The sequence below is a fragment of the Anopheles maculipalpis genome, chromosome 3RL, assembly GCF_943734695.1.
Source record: "Anopheles maculipalpis chromosome 3RL, idAnoMacuDA_375_x, whole genome shotgun sequence".
NCBI lineage: Eukaryota > Metazoa > Arthropoda > Insecta > Diptera > Culicidae > Anopheles > Anopheles maculipalpis.
In genome coordinates this window covers 19,704,972-19,725,728 of record NC_064872.1, presented here as the reverse complement: position 1 = coordinate 19,725,728, position 20,757 = coordinate 19,704,972, and positions in this window count along the sequence as shown.

The window sequence follows — 20,757 nt, the reverse complement described above, 5'->3', positions numbered from 1 at the left end:
GTCGAAGGAAAGGAGGAAGAAAAATATGGGGGAGCAGAACATGAGATGGACAGAACGCCCGCAAAAAAGAAACGGACATACACACACACACACACACACGTATGCACACGGGGTGTGCATTTGTTTCTTCCCCGCTGGGGGTAAAAGTCGCAGCAACCACAGTTGAGACCAGCGCCGTCTTTTGCTCGTCGTCATCGTAGTCGTCGCCGTGGTCGTCGTCACCGTGGACACACAGTCGTCGCCCGCCGTCATCGGGTTGGTCGGCCGCGCGCGCGGAAACGCACAATAAATATCACAACCGACGCGCGCGAATTTCACGAACTCCTCGGTCGGTTCCTTGGCACACGCAGTCTTCGTTGATTTTTTTTTTCGTTGGATTCGCTGTTGAACCGTTTGCGCCTGCTGATGGTGTGTGACGTGTTTTCCTGCGTCCGGACGACAGGACAGAAAGAGAGGGAGAGAGAAAGGGAGAGCCCTGTGCAAAGTTTTCCATTTGCCTGTTGGCTTGGATGGCTGAGCCCCGACCGTGACACGGAGTTTGGAGTTCGCCTCTCTTCGTACCCGGGGGACACATTCCTGTCCTTCCAAGTGCGGTTTCTACATATGTGTGTGTGTGTGTGTCCGTGTGTTTTCTTCAGTGTTGTGTGTTTTGTCTTAAAAAACATATCCCCCCATGTGTGTGCTTTGGTACTTTTTGTTCTCACCGGCCGTAGTGTTCGGTGCTCCACCAGTGCATTTGGAATCTTGATCCGCGCTCCGGCTTATCAGTCAGTCCCAGTGGGGGAGAGGACGGCGGGGATCTGGTTTTTCACGTGTGTGCTATTTCCGCTCACATTCTTGTTCGTGTTTTGCGCTACACGTCACGAAAGAATTCGGTTCAGAAGAAAAAAAAACGATCGTTTTGTACTTCTGTCAAACGGTGGAGACCCTCGGTCGGACCTGTCAAGATTTAGCGCGCACGCAGCCACACGCACGCACACGCACTTAGAGTATGTGGTTGATGAGTGACAGAATAGAGTTTGCAGTGCATCTTGATACGATTTTCTGCTTGTTTCCCGCAGTTGTTTCCTTGTCGTTTTTGGGGTGATCTTTTTCCCTTCGTGCGTCCACCCGTGTGTACCTAAATTAAGTAGAATTTCAAATCAATACTACGTCTCGATCCGTGCACAGGGAATCCTCTAGCCGGCTCCATTTTACATGAAAATTCCTGCAACTTTTTGACATGTGGTTCCCTCGGTTCGGTACCGTGTACGGAACCAGATCGAATAACTCTTGGGAAACCTACTCCGGTGTGGGGGCATCATCTCTACTCTCGGTATCGCAGTCGGCGGCACATACACGCGGTCGGTGGTGTCTTGTTCGGGAAGAGATTACCGGGAATTTCAGGAACGCGAAAGTATTCTCCGGTTTGCCGGAGGCGCGATTTTTTATTTTTTTGTAAAGTGATTTCGTGCTTGTTGTCCGTCAGTGAGTGTGTGTTTGTTGGTGATGTGTATGTAACAAGTGACACATAAGAGGTTAGTTTTCTTCGTAAAACAAAAAAAAAGGTTTTTTCCTGTGGTACAGTGTGTAGTAGTCGAAAGGAGAATACAAAATATCGAATTTCGTCCGCCCGTCGCGTTTCCCCTCCTTTGAGTGTGATGTCCAGTTTTTGCTGCAAAAGTCAATCCGTCGGTAAATGTAAGAACGACAACATCATATTCGAGCCTTTCTTGGATGTCTGGATCTCCAGACATCGAGTGTGTTTGTAAAAGTGCTTTTATGAGGGTTATTAGCTGAACCAATATGATATAAAACTTATCACTAAACATTCTAAAGTTCCTCTCGTTTTGGTGAGTAGTTTGTGAGTGCCTGTGTTTGAAAAAAAAAAAAAACTGTATTCGACACCCCTACAAAAGGAAGTTTGATATCAGTTGGCTGTGAAAATCGATCGCAGCAGGTCGTCAAAACCGTGGAACCCCTGTATAAGGTAAGCTCCTATGTTCTCTTGTTAATTTTTAGTTCTTTTTAGCGCCTTTCGTATTTTTCTAAAAATATTAAATATACTTATATTTATTTCATGTTGAGATTTATAGAAAAAATTCTCTCACTTTATATAACTTATTCAAACGCATTCACTTCCTATTTTGTGGCCTATCATGTGGCAACAATATTTGCTTTAGTCCCTAACTCTGTCCTCCAGAGAAGCCATTGCGCTTTATTTCCCACATCTTTTGTTTTGTCTTCCCATTTTTTTTTCTTCTAAAAGCTAACGGGATTTCATCGAACAAATGGCGAATATCGTGCCCGCGAACACGCTTTCTCCTGTTTTTGTGCATCACCACCTTACTTCTTTATTCCTCCATTTTACTAATATTCCGAGACACTTTCTTCAAATTCACCACCCCACCCTTCGCTTCCTTTACTTGCTGTCGTCGGGCCTCAGTTAGCCGATTCGTGTCGTTTCTTTTTGGGTTCGCTTTCTTGCCGTTCACTTGCTTTAGTTTTCATGTTTCGCTTCCCACCTTTTTTCCATGTCTCTTATCTGGTCTTGCTGTATCTGTTCGCTGTCGGTCCTTTCTCCTCGTATACAGCTGGAAGGAGGGTTTTTTTGTGTTGCTTCAAGATTTTGATTTACTCTTTCCGCCATTTCACTTTTTCTTTTATCGTTTTATGTCTTGAGGAGAATTTAGTTTTGCTCTTTTCTGTTTCATTTTTCGTTTTTTTTTTCTCTGTAAATATTTGAGTGGGTGACGCCATTTTCTTGCTTTTTTTGTATCTTTCCTTATAGCTTACTTTTGTAAATTATCATGTTTAATGAGTTTTCTAAATTAATGTTTCAGAAAGTCTCTTTACCAACTGTCTGCTTTACATCTTAATTAAGCACCCAGCTCTAGTTCACAACTTTTCTCTACTTTTCGTTGAATCCACTAATCCTTTTCCTGGCTGGCCATCTGCGGCTTTCGTTATTGCATGATTTCTCGCCAATAAGATTACAAAAAATAATTTCTCTCCATTTTCCTGTGGCCCTCTTCCTTGTTGGTTTGTGCTTCCCACATATTTAACTTGCATTAAAACTTTTCCCTTGAATCCGGAAGCATGAGTTTTTCAATCGATCCGATTCGGTTCGGTAGTGGAAAATTAATTCCCTTTTATTTTTCTTGTTATGGCTACACTCTGGGGAGTGCTTTCGTGGAATTGCGGAAATGCCTCGTAAAGCTGGTTTGTTGTAATGAACTAATTTAAATTGTTTTGGTTAGAAAACTAAGCAATTTTTTGTTATTGATTTAAGTGAGAAACAGGCTGACTAAAGTTTTTAAATTTACGTCATAAAGAAAAACATAGGAAATAGTTTATTCAATTTCCTAACCTTAGGAGCATGAGGCTCCTTGCTTCATCAACACAAACCCCTAACACCTCTCACTGTCCCGCCCCTAGCTCGATTGCGGTGGTTACAAAAATCGAAAAATCGTGTTTGCGTTGCATTTGTTCAACTATTTGCTATAACCGTCAACAAAATTGTTTTTCTACTTATTTTTGCGCAATCAGTTCTGGGTATGGCTGGGAGGAACCTCCTCCGAACGGTAGTTTTTCTGCACCAAAGCACCAACAACAAAGAAACCAGGCCAGCTAACGGGAAAATGGGCATCGAATGGCGGAAAAATTCGCTGATTTTTGCCTACTCTCCCCCTTGTGTGACGTCGTCGTACATGCGTTGGTGCTCAGAAAACAGGTTTTTTTTTTGGGTCGATAATGGTTCTCAAGAGGGCTAGAGATAGATGGAGAGGTAAGAAGGGTGTTTGTAAGTTTAAATTAAATTTAAACTGAACAAATTATTATGACTGTTACGTTATAACTATTTAAAATGTTTCCTAAACAATGGTATTAATTCTTCGGGCTTTATTTTCAATGAACCACTATCAAGACAGTCGTACCAGCATATAATTATTCCTCATTTTGAGTCACTAATGCGCATTTATGCTGGCCCAATGATGACGATAATTAATTAAAACCATGCCACACGCGAGAGAGGGATTAGATGATGACGCCATTTGCAAACATAAGAAACCAAATCAGCGTGTGAAGCCAGAACGTGTCCAGCTAACAGAGGCGTCTAATGAACGTTATCAATTGGCCTTGTTTATGCAAAAACTGTAGAGCAAAAGCGGGTCTACTTGAGCGCCATATTAGCTTTACCCTGTCGAGCAGCATCGCGCGCGCACTGATCGATTATCGCGTTTGATTTGATCGTTCGTTGGTCACCACACTCCACACGACGATCACTACCTAAAGTCTCTCCCCATAGTGTGGTGACCGGCGATAGAGCCCTTCTCTTCGATGCGTGTGTAAGGTAAGACGTTGATGACGGATTCAAATTACTATCTTTCACAATCGCTTGCGCCCTACCATCGATCGATGTGGTTCGGCTAACCTTCATCTTTAATCGTAGTACTCTAAGCCAAAGTAAATGGTAAGCCCCACACCATAGAGGAGGTCTACGAACCGGTACATCACGCCTCTGCAACAGTAGAGCTTTTCCTCTTGAAGGTGGATGGTTCTGGAAGCGAATCCGGACCGGTTTTTTCGCTAACATCGTAGGACCTTGGTTAACCACGAAAAGGGACGGTGGGGAGGAGGGGGGACCTTTCTAATCAGAAGGACCCATAAATGGTGGCCCCCATAACTTCAGTGAAGCTCTTTAAATCACCATCAGGCAAATCTCTTGGAAGTCTTCTGCCTTATGTCAAATAAAATAAGGCCATACCACGGCTCTGCCACTAATGTATTTTTAGTTGCTTCATGCAGAGCCATAATGTTTACTGCACAGTTACAGTGGAACTTTCCTAGCTTCCAACATAACTAGATGTATCTCCCCCCTGAGGGAAAATCCATCTCCCTAGCTAGGTTTCCATTATTCCTGTAAATGTGCTCCACAAGTTCTGCTCCAACTTGAAGGGGTGGATCTCTATTTCGCGTCCGCCCCGTTAAATGATGTTTAGCCTCGAGCTACAATTACTTGTTCGTTACAGAACTCTGACTGTCTTCTTCCTCTGCCTTTGCTCTAGCGGGATGGAATCGGTTTCAATTGTGTTGCTTTGGAAGGTGCCCGTAAATCATTGGCATCATCTGCTCGAGGCGTCGAGTGTATAAAGGAAGGATTTAACAGACGAATAATGATTGAATGCAAATGCATACTAGATTGTGGAGAGAGCTTAGTGTAGTGCTTATTTTGTTTCAGCCTCAACAATTGACAGGTAATGTCAAAAGTAAGCGCTTACTTTATCGATCCTGCTACAGGGGTTTTATGTACGTTTTGGAACACATAAACTGCAATTGTAATGAGCGATTCCTAGGCAAGTCTTTTCCTCAAATGCAACGCGAGTCGTAGATTTATTAAATTGTTTTGTATTGTGGTCTTTTCCGGAGGCTGAACTAATAGTAGCAGCACGTCGTCATACCGGAGGACTGGGATAAAATCCATGCATATCGACTATTCGTATGCAGCGGTGATTATCGAGGAAGTTAAGCAAAACTGTTATGATAGGTCAGTACTATTTCAGGGCAGAAAAAAGTTGATTTAAATTAGATTCAACTAAAACCACTTGGTCTGCAAGATATGAACGTTTTTATTTTAGAGCACTTTAAAAGCTTCTTTTTCTTCTTCTTGGCTTAACTTTTTGGCTCACTAATGGGGATTTGAACCCCGGTCCTGCCGTTTGAAGACCGGGTTTTCTGTCACTTCTGTATATTGTTAACAACATTTTATGATTTTTTTTTGTAAAAATCTACAAATATTCAACAAAATTAAGTAAACATTAGGCCTTGCCATGCTTAAAAAAGAATAACGAATGAATTATTGTAAATTTCGTTACAAATATCGTGTATCGAGCATTATGATGTAACTTGTATCGCACTCGGATGTAATTTTGATGGTGGTTTGTTAACTTTTTCCCACATAAGGCCTGATTATCACATACAAATTGTCAAGACAAGTTGTCAAAAACGGAAGATTCGAATTATGACAGCCGTTTGTGTTGTCTGGTGGAAAAATAAAACTTAACGAAAGGCAAACTTACAAGTACACTGCCAAGAATTTCTATTGTCTAACACAAACGGAGACTCGTATTTTGTCAAACTGTTTTCCGTCACCTATTCGAAACGGAAAGGCGCCAAGCTCACTCGATCCTGTGTGTTTCCAGTTCGTTTTCTTAAGCAGCTCTAACCAAAATGTGAGTATTTTAACTTCAGAACGGATATTCTCGAAGAAAAGGACGGGAAAGAAATATTGTGGGGCCTCTTGTTGCTCATTTGGTTTCATTTCTAATTAAATGTATTATTGGGCGCCAAAGTTTCAAAATATTTAAACAGTTGGTAAATGCCTCGGAGAAAGTTGGTGGAGCAATTGCTTTATTGAATTCTTTCCCGGTGACATTTTGGTAACTCTCCTCGGTAAGAAACCGTAGCGTAGCAGCCAACATTTCTTTTGGCGTAAGTCCTTTTGCCCTTACAGACGGAAACTTTGGCTCAATCTCATTAAGAATATTGAGAAAAAAAATTCCTTCGATAATCTAAAATTTTTCTCAAACCTTAAATCTACAATACAAAATATCTTCTCAACAAGAACAGTTGTTTACAACAGATCAAACAGTTTAGATTTAACGAAAAAAATTGCTTAACGAAGCTTGTCTGGCACAAGAAACGGTTTCATAATGCAAATTTTAAAACAAACACACAATAAAAACATTACAAAATGAAACATCAAATTACTTGGGAAATGTCAAAGTATCTGCTAGTCCCAACTTGTCTTTCACACGCTGTTTCTCAACCCATGGCAAATAATAGATGACTAACATAAATTGCCTTTTTATTTAACTTGAACGCAATCCCATTTACTCCTTCATCTATGCTCATGATTCATTAGAAAAGGGATTGCAAAAAAGCCGTTGTTTGATCAATAATTATCTTCACACTTAGTCAGCTTGGTGCTTACTTATATCTGACTTGAATTGCAGTGTTGTGTTTATTGCAGCTGACAGAAGACAATGCTACATTGTTGGAGTCGTAGACATTCGCTAGAAGTGCGAAGAGGAGCCCGTCGAATTCTTTTCCCTCTTAGACGAGCGTTCGGCCACACCTTGTATCGCCCTTTGAGAATAGCAAAGAGAGAGTGGTCGTCCATTTGGGAAGATTTTTTCCTTACTCCCCTTCCTTGAGAGCTCGCTAAGAAAATCGCTTTTCTTAAGTCGTTTCCATTCATTTAATCAAATCCGATGCCGATGGATGAGAAGTTCATCTTCACTGCCGGTAGTGTATAAACATTCTCGTACACAAAAAAAAAAATCCGGTTACCCTTTCGAATGGGTCATCACTGCCGGAAAGACGACGACGCAAACTACAAGGACCCTTAAAGAGGGAGCGAAGCGCACACCAAGACGCGTTCGTCTTCTGCTCGCGAAGGTCGGAGGAACGCATTCAAATGCCCGAAAAGAAAAAAAAAACCACCAAGCCAAGCAAGCCAAGAAGAAGTGGAGGGCAAACAGACCGCGCGACCGAAAAAGGGGGCCGAATAGAAAAAGGGCAAGTTCGCGAGATTTGGAACCGTAGGCGTGGTTTCTTCACGGAATGGTCGAACCCATCGAACCCCGTGTGTATCTGTGCGTTGGGATGTTTGTGAGTGAGGGAGCGTGAGAGAGTGAGAGAGCGCGAGGGGGAAGGTTTTTGTAGTTGCCGTTGTTGTTTACTCTAGCCCGAATTCTTAACCGTGTGCCCGCACGGTCGGTTTCGCTTCTGATCTGTTCGATGCGAGCGCTGTTCCCACAAGTATGTCATCGGTGTTGTATTTTTTTCCTTCTGATGGTGGAAGGAAAATGTCGGCAAGAATAGATCAAATATGGCGGAAGTCAAGGGAGGAAATCTAGCGAAGAATTGTTTGATTTCGTCTGCCGGGAGTGCACGCGGAAATGGAGAGATGCACGAGTACGGGAATATAGGGCCTGTCGGGAATAGAGTTGGAGTGCCTCTCGGAAGTGATTGATCGAAGAACTGTGTGGGAAGTTGAATGGAGAAAATAGAATGTTTGTACGGCTATCTCTTTATGACGTGGACAACTCGCACACAGCGGCTCTCGGAGGTCAATCATTAATGAATAAGCAAAAGGGTTTTTGTTGGTGTGTGTGTGTGTGGTCGCCGTCGTCCCCGGGGAAACAACGGTCATCGATCGATTGTACAAGATATATCAATTTGCAAATGAACGATCTAGAGTGGTAACTTCAATATTGATTTTGGGTGGGATTTTTGTTGAGAGACCTCCTGAAGGTTTTCGAATTGCATTGTAAGTTCTCCATTCAGGCGACAGACGTCAAGCAATATTATCTTGTCTGTATTACCGTATTAGAGACTGTACAAAAGGTTTCGTCGTCCAGGGTCCAGGGGCCTATAGTTGCTAGAGTTCCTTACCCTTTTTTTGTAAAGTACGAGGTTGTTTCATTTATTAGGACTGTATTCTCCGACTAGAGGCTCATATCCAGATCATCTCAACTAACAGAATACTATCCAGGAAATCCAGATCTAGTCATCTACTTTGATGTCTAGAGCGGCTATGGTACGGAGATAAATGGGCCCCTGGGAGAGACATACTGCGTCACACACATACACATTTTCCATCGCGTAGAGGATGAATGATGCAACCGTCTGCTAATAGTTCGTAATGCAAATAGTGTTGTGTGGCGTGTGTGTTTGGTTGCATGCTGGGAAGGTAGCATCCGTTTCCTCTCTCTCCATATGACACACATATATACACATACCTTTACCAGTGGTGAAGGTATCGGCTGAAGTAATCACTACTATCGCTACTACTCGATCTAAATGCACTTGCTGTCTGTGTGTACTGTCTCCATACACAACCACACCACATGTGCAAGCCGTTGCAAGTTGATGTCATCAGCGGTATCCGCTCTTGTCCTCCAGCTCATCAATCACCTCCGCCGCACAGTTGCGGAAAGATTGTCTGTAATACAACTATTAGAAAACATCCAGTCGTCTCTTGTGAAAATTGTGGTTTTCATTTTTTAATTGTGCTACTACGCTACTACTCGTACACGAGCACACACACACACACACACACACGTATCCGTTGCTTAGTGTATGCTTGATTAGGTGCAGTACGATCGCGGAAAGAACAGCCATGTATAAATAGACCACAACGCATATTATCGAACAGTACGGACCGGCTCCGGACTTTTGAGTGCCATGTGGCGAATGCAGTGGCAAATTGCACATTATTCGCCTCAACAAAAACTAACTTTTCGGACCTAATTTTAGCAAAGTTGCTGTGTTGCGCCTTCTGCGCTCTGGTGGGAAAGAGATGACTCACGACAAAGAAATTGATGTGGAGTTTTGATGGAGATATTTTTAACCAGAGAGAGATTACTGTGTGTTGTTGGAAAATAGTTGCCATAAATTTTCCAGTGAGTAAGCGTTTCAATTCCGCTTGATTTCTATTGGCTTTCAAGCGCTGTTCGATCGTTTGTATCTCAGATAAGACACAGGATGACGATATATCTTCGCTTCCCATAAAGCTCTAGTATCTTCAACAATGTCCACACCCATATACACATTAAAAAAAAGGTGAGTCGGTTACTCATTGTACCGCTCTGTGGCTGTTGTGCTGGTGGGCAACGTTATTGCGGAGTGCGCTTTCTAAACTAGAATTGCTCCACAATCAACTTACGATCCTTCGCTAGGTTCGAAGCAATTCGGAGTGAGCCGCCAGCGTGTGTGTGTGGCAAAGGGATGGATTGGCTTGAGGGAAGGGACGGTGTGACAATTTCATATTATTTTCCACTAGTCTAGAGTGCGCATTTGAGACTGTCGTCGTCGTCGTCGTCGTCTGGCTGGTTGGCGCCAAACCGTGAACCTGATTAGCCACCATCCCTTCCTACAGTCTCCCATTATCTCTCCCCAACTCTTGGTGCCAAGCACACATTGGCCTTCGGACGGGCAAGGTCTTTCGTCAGAGGAGGCCCGGAGTTGATTGGTGAACGCGCACGACTAGCTCTCCCCCCCCGGGTTGCTTGGCATTGCATCAATACACAAAGAAAATCGTACTCTATGCTTCTCCAAACCCATCAGGAAGTAAGGAGGAGGAACGTTCAGTGGAAGTACTGGAAAACCTTCATTCTCCACAAACTTGCTCATACTTGATCGCGAAAGGTTCTTGTGCTTTTGGAGGAAGCTTTTTTCCAAACCCCGTTTGCCTTAGCTGCTGTAATTGTTTCCTAGGGTGGGAAAACACTTGGATAATACTGCTTAAAGCTCTAATGCTTTATGGAGCCACTTTTGCAAACCACCAACAGCCATGATTGTGTGGCTGGCTCCCTAGGAAACGGTTCAAAACACATCCACCACGCACCCCACACCACGAGGAATGTTCGCGCGATCCGTGCGCATGCGCTGTACGCGAGGCGCGCGATGCATCTTCCTCTCGTGTGCTCTCTGTGGTGTGTACCGCGCCCGCCTTTGTTTTGTGTGCCTCCCAACCCCACCTTCAACCATTATTGTTGGAGGTGCTGGCCTAGCGAACGGTGGCAGTGTTGCCAGCTCGGTTGGAGAGGTGTTTTTTTGGGGAAGTTTTTCTATTTGTAAATAAAACTCCTCCTTTGTACACCCATCTGGTTGACGATCGGTTTCACCATACTGTTTGGAAAGTTTATTTCACAAGGAAATTGAGGTGGGTTTTTTTTGGTCAAGAAAAACTTGCACACGGGCAACCCTGTTCTTCCTGGGGGGGGATGCATGTGAACAGATCGATAATGCAGCTAACAATATGAACCTTCTCAAACAAACTTTATAACTCCCTGTGCAACTATCCAACAGGGGGAAGAAGTGTCGGATGGAGCTTCTCTCATTTCCATTAGTTTGTCTTCTCAAATTAGGTCACACAAAGATATACTGCTAATAGATTTCTGGCAGGGATAACCGAATGTTTGTTGTGAGAAATCCTGTCTTTCAAAGTTGCTTTTTCTACTTTATTAAATTTAACAGTAAAAATAAGCATGCTACTAATCGTAGTTACAAACCTTGGACGTCAAATAACAATACTCAGTTTGACCTTTAAGCTTCACTAAAACCATCACGAATAAACGACAGCCGTCTAGTGATTGTTTGAACCCCTCGTCTGTAATGTCTGCTGTGCCATTCTGGGCGTCAAGTTCCATCAATCAATTTTCATTGCTTGCTAGAATAATAGAGGACAAGTATAAACACAGCAAGAAGTCGCCTAAACTCGCTGTCCTTCACAGTTAATTTGCTAGTAGTGTTGTGTCCTTGCAGTTCAGTTTCGAACCTGTTCGGTGGAGCAGGGGATGTTTCAGCAATTGTTTCAGCGAGTAGAGGTTATACTATACTGCGGAGTTTAAAACTCACGAGTGTAGTGTTGGGTAGTGTCTCGCTGATAATAATATTTATAAAAAATCCAGCTTTTGGTGTCAGACTTTTAGCAGAGTATGAGCAACTTTAAGGTGGCACGACAGCAGTAACGCCAGTTAATATCAGCCAGAAGGCAGTAACGATTGACCGAGACTTCCTGAAGGTTGTGTCAAAGATTTGCTTATGTTTCAAAAACTGACAGTACTTGTTTTCACGGAAAATCTTATGAAGCATTCCCAATTAATCCATAATAATAATGTTATATTTTTTTTATTTATTTATAATTATTTATGACGATTCCATGCAGTACTGTTAACACCGCTTGTGACGACTATTTGTATTAACATATTGATAAGGCATTTCCTGCTTATTCTTTGCTTTATACCGGGCATACTCAGTTGTTATGACGGTTTTAGTTAAAATATATATTAATATATATTTTATATTAAAGGATATTAAATTGAAATAAATTCAAACTCAAGTAAACGAAAAGTTTTTTTAAGTTTTGAAAAGATCAAACACACACACAAAAAATAACGTATATGTTTAGGCTGTCAGATACAATCCGATTTACGTGAAAATTCGCTATAAGCTATTAGCACTCGGTCCCTGTCGATAGCGTATATCGGGGAATAGCTCTATCTCTAAATTATCTCCCAGAAAGACATGAAGACATGCCGCGTTCAACTCTAGCGCGAGCATAAAAAATGAGTTACCAAACAGATTTTAAAATCTGTCTAACATCTAGCTGAGAATCAGAGTCGGTACAAAGAATCATCGGTACATAGAGCTGTCGTCGCACGAACTGGGTGCGGAAGAATCGTCATTGCTAATATTACTGTTCAGAACTTATTCATTCAGTAGAAAGTATGGAACGAATCGAACGGTTCAGATTCAGTTTACCCATGCCTAGTCGGTACCTGTTTCATTTTGAATGTTTCATTATGAAAGAGAAGTTATATTGCAAGGGATACATCTGTACATTTTTACCCGATCTTTCCTTGGCTTCGCGGATGACATCGACATCATCGGACGGACATCTGCGGAGGTGTGCGAGGCGTACACCCGACTGAAACGCGAGGCCAATAGAATTGGATTGCTGCGGAACAATCCAAATCAATCCGGAGCAGAGTATCAGTTGACGGCGACGATCTTGAGGCGGTAGAGGAGTTCTGCTACCTTGGTACGAGCGTAACTTCGGACAACAACGTAAGCAGCGAAATCCGAAGGGCTCCAGAAACTCCTACAATCCAGAAAACTCCAACAAGTCACGAAATGCACGATACATCGCACACTGGTACGCCCGATAGTCCTCTGCGGGTACGAGTCCTGGACTATGCAGACGCAGGTCATCATTTGCACCACTCGCCACTCGCCATTTTCGAACGGCTTGTGCTTATATCCTGATGATAGTCAAAGCCAGGAGGATACGTTGGCTGGGGCACGTGATGAGGATGCCAAATGCATGCCCCACCAGGAAAGTGGTTGCTAGCGAGACCCGTTCGGCACGAGGCATAGAGAAGCACAGCGAGCTCGTTGGCTGGATCAAGTGGAGTCAAACCTGCCGAAGATCGGATGCAGCCGTGGATGGAGGACTGCAGCCCTAGACCGAGTTTCCTGTGAGATTTTTTACCTATTTGACCTTTTATCACGTAGTATGATAGTCAGTCCTCACCACGGGAGGACGGTCCTGATGGGATTTGAACCCCGGTTTTACTGTTTAAAGACCGGCGCCGCTGTTGTCTAAACCACCGGGCCCTTGAACATTTAACTGGATGTTAAAAAGTCATACAGCAACATTGACATTATAGTTGTGATGCTAATGGGCCCAGCCAAAATGACTATTCCGGTAATTCTAGTGTAAACCCTACAAGATGGCTCAAAATCGTGAACACTGTCTTTTGATGACTTAATAAAATTGTAATATTTCTACTGTTGATTATCGACCATGTCCGTTATAATTATTCCAATTATTCATAGTGATAAATGGTATCACTTCGGGCACTTTCAAGTATGTGGCTTGTATCTCGTGTGTCTTGCTACAAGAAACAGGCTCACATAAAAAAGTCAAAAAAGTAATGAAAACAAACACCTTTTTAATTGTTTCCCACCGGTGGAAAGTGTGAATACATTGGGCCGGGTCCGGGCATCAGTACACCAGCGATAAATAATGAACAAACATATGCACTCAATAAAATGGTTAACGTGTGAGATCGGTGTTTTGTGGACACATGTATTACCGTACCGCGCCCCATTTTTAGGACACTATAGCAGAAGACACTGTCTGTCGGTAAAACAGGGAAAGATACCCAGGACAGACAGACAGCAGCAGCGTGTAAAATTATCGTTGCGCACCATATGAGAATGAAGAGAGAGGGCTACCGGAACATTAATTATAGTTTACTTGGCAAACGCACTCACACCGCGTGAACTGTATGATGGGTTGGAGTGGTAAGGTAGGGAGGTAACAGGGGGAGTGGACGGGTGCTGCAACAACCGAACAGAGAACATTCACCATCGGTTTGTTTTTGCACCACTCGGTTAAAGTTAATATGCAAAATAGCGCGTGTAGAGTGGGCTAGAGATGGTAGGATTCTTCAGCCGGGGCAAGTTCTTGTTGTCGGTTGGTCTCACACATGAGCTTATTTGAATTCTTCTCTTCATTTCTACTGCTCGGCCGGTGTGTGTGCGGTGGGAATTGAAGCACTTTTGCACCGTATGACTTCCCGCTCCTCTGCAAGCGCGGGTACGAGCTATTTATGCTTCACGTTTTCGGTTCATTCGCAGTGGTGATGATCGTCCAACGGGGGACATATGCACAATATGCGTGTGAGAAGGGTAGTTATGCAGGGTTGTTTTTTCCCGCGTCTAAGTGTCGTATGCAATTGCACGGGCGTATCGGTGGTGTTCGATTTGAAGCATCTGAAAGGTGAAAGGACTTTTGAAGAGAGAAATAAAACCGCGTCCGAGTAATTGTTCGGTCCCTGGAAAGGTGACAGAAACCTACTATCAAACGGTAGCGGTGCCACACACTGCGAACACAAGTCAACCTCTTCCTATAGTACACAAACCTTGGTATGCAGCGAGTTTAGCTTTCATCTCTCGCGATTGTGACGAGCCGGGGGACACACGATTGCGTAAAACTAGGAGAGAGGAAATGCAGCACAACGCAGGTCAAGTACGATATTGAGTATTCTAAGGGGTTAGAAATAGCAGTCTGTTGTGGTTTCTGTACGCGTTGCCTTGCCCACTGCACGATTGCAATTGCAGGAGAATATTGCAAACATCAAAGTGCGCAAAATTTCCACACGCAACGGTTGGATTTAAAATGGTTCGAGACAGGAAGGCTTTGTGTAGTTTAGGGTGAACATAAAAATTTTATGCCAGATAAACCAGTTGGTTTATCTCTATTTTATGGACCTATAATGATTTGTTTGGTTTGGTGTGAAGAACCACTATTTGAAACCCAGAACTGTTGTTCAATACTCCGCAAGCTTAGCACGATGCCACGGAACTATCGCTCTCAGTAGAGAGGTTCGGTTTCGAGAAACTATTAAATCGATAACATCGGTCAGGTGTACAGGTGATGCTGAATTATTTACAATGATTGAGTCTATCGTGCTCTGTTAGAATATGTCAGCCCTTCATACGAGAGCATTCGGCTGGAATCGATGGTTAGTAGGCAATAATTTGAAAATTTCGATACAAATGTTAAAAATATCTAAGTTTGGAAGTAATGTTGGTGAGTTCGCTGATAAAATTGGCATGCCAATATTCTGATACCATACGAGGAGTGATCTTGTTTGATGGATAGCAGACCGAACATTTATTTTACGTTTCTTAACTGTGGGGCCTAACCGATGGTTAGGCGACAGGTTGTGCCGGTTACGGCAGAACTGGGATTCAAATCCCAGCCGGACCGTTCCCTTGTAGTGAGGATCGACTGTCCAACTACCAACTAGATGACCGGCGTGACATTCAAACTTTGTTTAACCAATAAGACCTTTGGATCAGAATTATTATCATTATGATATTACCTCATAAATGATCGTCTTACGCAATCTGAAGTTTGATATACACAGTTTCTGTAACACACACACACTGTACCCCCCTTCTATTTTTGTATTAAATATCTGAGGACGTAAGCAACTATTTTTGGACTCAATTATTCGTAGCACAGTTGGACGATGAGTAATTTAGTTAGATTCAGCACGCCTTAATCTCGTCATCATTATAATTTTAGTACCATTTTTAATCACAAAATTTTCATAATGATAATTCAGTGCTTTAAGTCCCCGTTCGCTTAATTTTAATTATCAACACTTCAAAAATATATTAACCCACTTCGGATAAAGCGAACTTCCCTGAAAATGACATATTGATTGCATTGGACGCTGGGGAGGGGCAAAACTGAATTCATTTCGACCAGAATCATGAATGTGATAGTGTTTTTCCGATAAACTCTGGGGGCGGCTGGCTGTAAACAACCTCTCTAGTTTGAAAGACGAGGCAGGCAGAAACCAAAAATCCACTGACCAAAAACATGAGCTTAACCGACCCGAACGAATGCGATTTCGATCCAATTTTCAGCCAAAACCAAACCAGACGATAATAAAGGGACACATAATGGTGTGCCCCGACAACGGACCCCTGTCTAGTGAGCGAGAGAGGAGGCCTGGCGAGACTCTGGAGACACTTTATTTCCCTATTCTACAAGCACAAAATGTGTGTGTGTGGCCTTGTCGTTATCCACTGAAGGGGGGAGAGGACTCCATGGTCTGGGAAAATGAAATTTTATCTCATCACTATGCAAATTTAATATATTGACCTGAATGTGCACAGCTGCAGTGATGTGACGTAGTGTGTGGTGTTAGCCGGTAGGCCCGACCAGTTCGCCGGCTAGAAGAGTGGATCTGTGTCCCTGTCATTTGCATACGTGTGCTTGGGGATGTGTGGGTGCTGATAGCATGTCTCGGGCTGGGGGAGGGCTCTGTGGGTGTTGTGTGTATTTGATGGACGCGACTAAACCACTCATCGCGTGTACTCTACGAAGGCTGCTGCTGCAATCATACCGTCTACTATCGGAGGATGATGACAATCTCCTTAGCAGAGCCAGTTGCAGCAGACGATAGCGACAACATGTGGTTTTTGGAGTTGGTTCTTCTAAGCACCCAGCATCAGAGATACTTGAGCGCGACTTAGCTTGTCCTAAGGAAGAGATTTATTGATGGCAAGAAATAGGGAGGCAGCGGCACATTCAGGAGTCCCGGGTGTTAATGTTCGCTCGTCTTGGTGATGGCCAAGACATTTGTCTTGTCTTATTCTTGAGTCGGTGGTGTAGAAAATAAATCCACCAGATGTGCCAAGGCTCTAAGGAAAATGCACCTCTATTAGGTGTGTTTCGTTTCACCCTCGGCCATGTATCCAACACACATTTCATGCTAACATTCACGCCTTGACCCCTTTCTTCAGATGGTGTTGTGGCGTTAGGGACAAAGCGTACTTTAGTGCGGAAATACATATGCGCAAGAGTGATGGGAAGGCAAGAATTTAGAAATTATGAACCTGACGTGAAGCAGGTGAAAATTCAATTAGAGACAACGTGCAAAACTGGTGGAAACCGCCGGCCACCTTTCTCCTAACCGAACCTGACCCCATCATCCTCTCTTACGTGCCAAGGGTAAGTCGAATAAAGGGCTGAACTGCTGGAAGGCGTTGATTGAAAATGAGTTCTGCGGCCAATCGACACGATGCGACAAAAAGGAGGGTAACCCTTACTACGAGAAGCACTTTTAAGACATATGCACATCCGGTTTTCTAAGAAGCTGAGGGGAGCAAAGGAGGATGGGTTGCCATTGCTGTCACTGCCGTCCTTGTATGTCTGGCGAATAGTCGGAGGGAGGTGGTACAGGAAGTGTAGAGTTTTGCATCATCGTTTGAAATATTGCACTTTGTCTTTTGCACTCACATGGTTCGGCAGCAGAATGAGTGTGTGAAGTTGTGTGAACTACACTAATTGAAGGTGTTTTGTGGCATTGAGATGTGTTAAATGTAGTCTGATAGTAGTTGGCCGTGTACAATATCGTGCAGCTCTTGTTTAACGATGCGTGCAAAATGGAAACAAAATGGCAAACACAAAACGGCTGCTTCCGGTTGGAATTCTTGCGTGTGTGAAAGCATTTTTATTGCGCTTTTATGTGAAGAGACGAGATATGGAGTTTTGTTTTACACACTTTTTGGTAACACTTCTTTCTTTTGAGACCTTGCTTTTCATGTAACATGATTGAAAAATGGCTATTGTTTGTGCGAGAGGGACAAGAGAAGGTTTGGGGCTCAGTTGAGAATCTTAACCGTAAGCCGTGGTGTAAAATGCCGCGTGCTTACCAGAAGCTCTATTCGGGAAGCTCAGTTTGTGCTGGCTATTTGTAATTATGAGCCTAACCAGTTGGAGATTGAACTCAAGGACATGATTCAACTCACGATCGTCTACTCTTTGATGATCTATTTCGATGACTAAAATTAACATTCTAATAAATAAGAACACAAATCAATACTCTAGCCTCCTTTACCTCATCATTCACGTAGTACCTCTTCAAACATTCAAGAGTGGTTTGTTTTATTGCCAAAGAAATCGTGTTTGCGGACACACTTCGTCGTCGTCGAGCGTCCTCCGGAATGGAACGAGCGAAGAGGGTCCGAAACGACAACGGTCTTTGAGTTTGATCGATACGCCGCGCTCGTTCCAGCAATTAGTGCTCTGATTGACAGAATCAGATTAATAAAGACACAGAGGGAGCGCGGGTACTGCAATGCAAAAAGCAATCACTCCATTGCGGAAGTCTACTACACGCTGGGGACGTGATTGGGGGTTTGTTAAAAAAAAAAACAAAAAACGGAAGAGTAGGAAAAATGTGGGGCAGTTTGTGTAATTACCAACAGTCGTTGGGGATCATGGAAATTCAAAAGTAAACTCGGAAATGTACTCAAATTCGATTGGCGGTGCTATAACTGGGAATCGAAGTTGCAATAGTTCTGCTTCTTTATTTCAACCGTATATTGAGTAAGCTTGTTTTTAGATAAGTTTGTTGTATGATTTGATTTTAAAATCTTCTCTTTTCTTTTCGTTGCAGGTAAGTTGGTTTCCTGAAAGATGTAAAACACGGTGATGTATTCGTTATTTGCTACAACTGATTGATTTCGCAAGACTGGATACCCAAACCGTTCAAATCTTATCTTATCTTATTAAATAAGAAAGCCGATCATGCTTCAACTTTCCTTAAAAAACATTCTTTATGTTGTAAACCTAAATGTTGAACTTAAAAGATACTGTGAAATAATACGGTGCAGTAGATGTTTTCCAAAATGAAGAAAAGCAACGCAAAACCCACCCAACACACCCATCATAAAACGATGTTTCCACCTTCACTATATTCGTTAGTGTATGTGTTGAACACAAGAGCATGTGTAGAGGGAGGGGGGGAGGTAAACTGTGGATGTGGTGGCCTTTCTTTCGCATTTGCCACATGCCCTTTTCCCCCTCCCTCACCCTGCACTAGCTGGGAACACTCTGTATGCAAGTCGAAACCCGAATCGTTAATCTCCTGCTCCACACACACACGCAGACACACAGCCCCGGAAAATTCCACCCCCCACCCAAACCCCGGGATCCGGACGAGACCGACGACGACGACGGTTACGACGAATTCCTGACCTATGGTAATTTTTCCTGTCAGTTTCATTGAGTTGGAAAACGGTTTTTCTTTCCCGTTCGTTCCCGTTTGCGCACTTGTGTCGTGCCTTTCAGGGTGGGGGGTAGTGGGTGGGTTTGTTGGTGGTAAAGATGCATCCGTCATATCGCCCACGAGAGGGTTTGATGGCAGACGGTTTGCAAAAGAAGGTGGATGAGGTTATGTGATCGTTTCGAGCTCTTCTCTCTCTCTCCCTCTTCAATGTTTTGTATGCTTGACACGGGATGGTGGTATGTATGTGTAGGCGGGGGTGGGCTGTGGTTCGGTATTTGCTGTGAGGTGAGTGTAGGAAGCTTTACTAGTCACACATGTGCGCTCCTCCGCCACTATTGCTTCGCTGTGGTGTGTGCAAACTGGCGAAATGCAACGGGTTTGTTGCTCCACCGGCAGACGGCGGACGACTTATTTCCGCCCTTGGATTGGAACATTATTTACGGTGGAGTTGCTTGCTCGTGTATGAAAATAGTGCACATGACTGTGTGCTGTACTGGATAGATAGCTATACATTTGGTCGTACATTAAATCAAGTCAAGTTTTGTGTTACATGTGTACCTGATTTGTGTTTGTTACGGGAATGAGAAGAAAAGCTCTGTAGGGGTTTTTCATTAAGAATGGAAATTTAAATTGTTGATGCTTTTAAAACCATGGTACAAGAATGACAAATCGATAAATAATGGCAACACATGATAGAACAACACCAGCATAGCAATAAGTTTATTTTAAAATTACATTACAGTTGAGACTAAGTTACAATCCTCAAAACGTTTGCTTCAAAATTACTATCCAAATGCAGGGTTTTTTGATCCATGCAATGGAATTGTACAATTATTCGGTGCGCAAATAAATAAAGGCCATTTATTCATAAGTTTATTTTTACTCGTGGCATTTTTATTTGTAGAAATTGGGTCAATGAAGTTTTGGCCATTATTATTAATTACTTTCTTCGACCTTTCGGGTAAATCGCGAATTCCTTTTTGGTGATACGTTTTTCGAAAATGATACGTTTTTCGACGCAATCCAGGTACCCAACCAATTCTGGATCTGTTAATAGGAGAAGAACTGCTGGTCAGCCGATCCATGTGTCATGGATCGAAACAGATGGAAATCGGATGGTGCCGGATACGGTAAAACCTCCCATTTGAGGGTATTAAGGTAGTTTTTCACAGGTTGTGCAACATGTGGCCGAGCATTATCATGCAGCAGAATAACTTTGTCGTGACGTGATGAGTATTTTGGTCTTTTTTCACGCAGTGCTCGACTTAAATTCATCAATTGTTTTTGGTAGTGTTCACCAGTTCGTAGTAGATGACGCCAAACTGGTCCCACCAAATACTCAGCATAACTTTCGAGCTATGGATGTTCGGCCGAGCTGATGATGTTGGGGTATGATCGGGGGTTCCCAACGATTTTTTTGCGCTTAGGATTGCTGAACAAAATCCACTGCTCATCTCCCGTCACGATTCTCTGCCGGAACCCTTTTCTGTTGTGCCGCTGGACCAGCAATTCACACAACTCGTGTGGTATCCATTTGCCCTCTTTCTGTATCATGCCTAACGCGTTCAGCCGTGATAATATAGCCTGATGAGTTACACCAAGCACGACT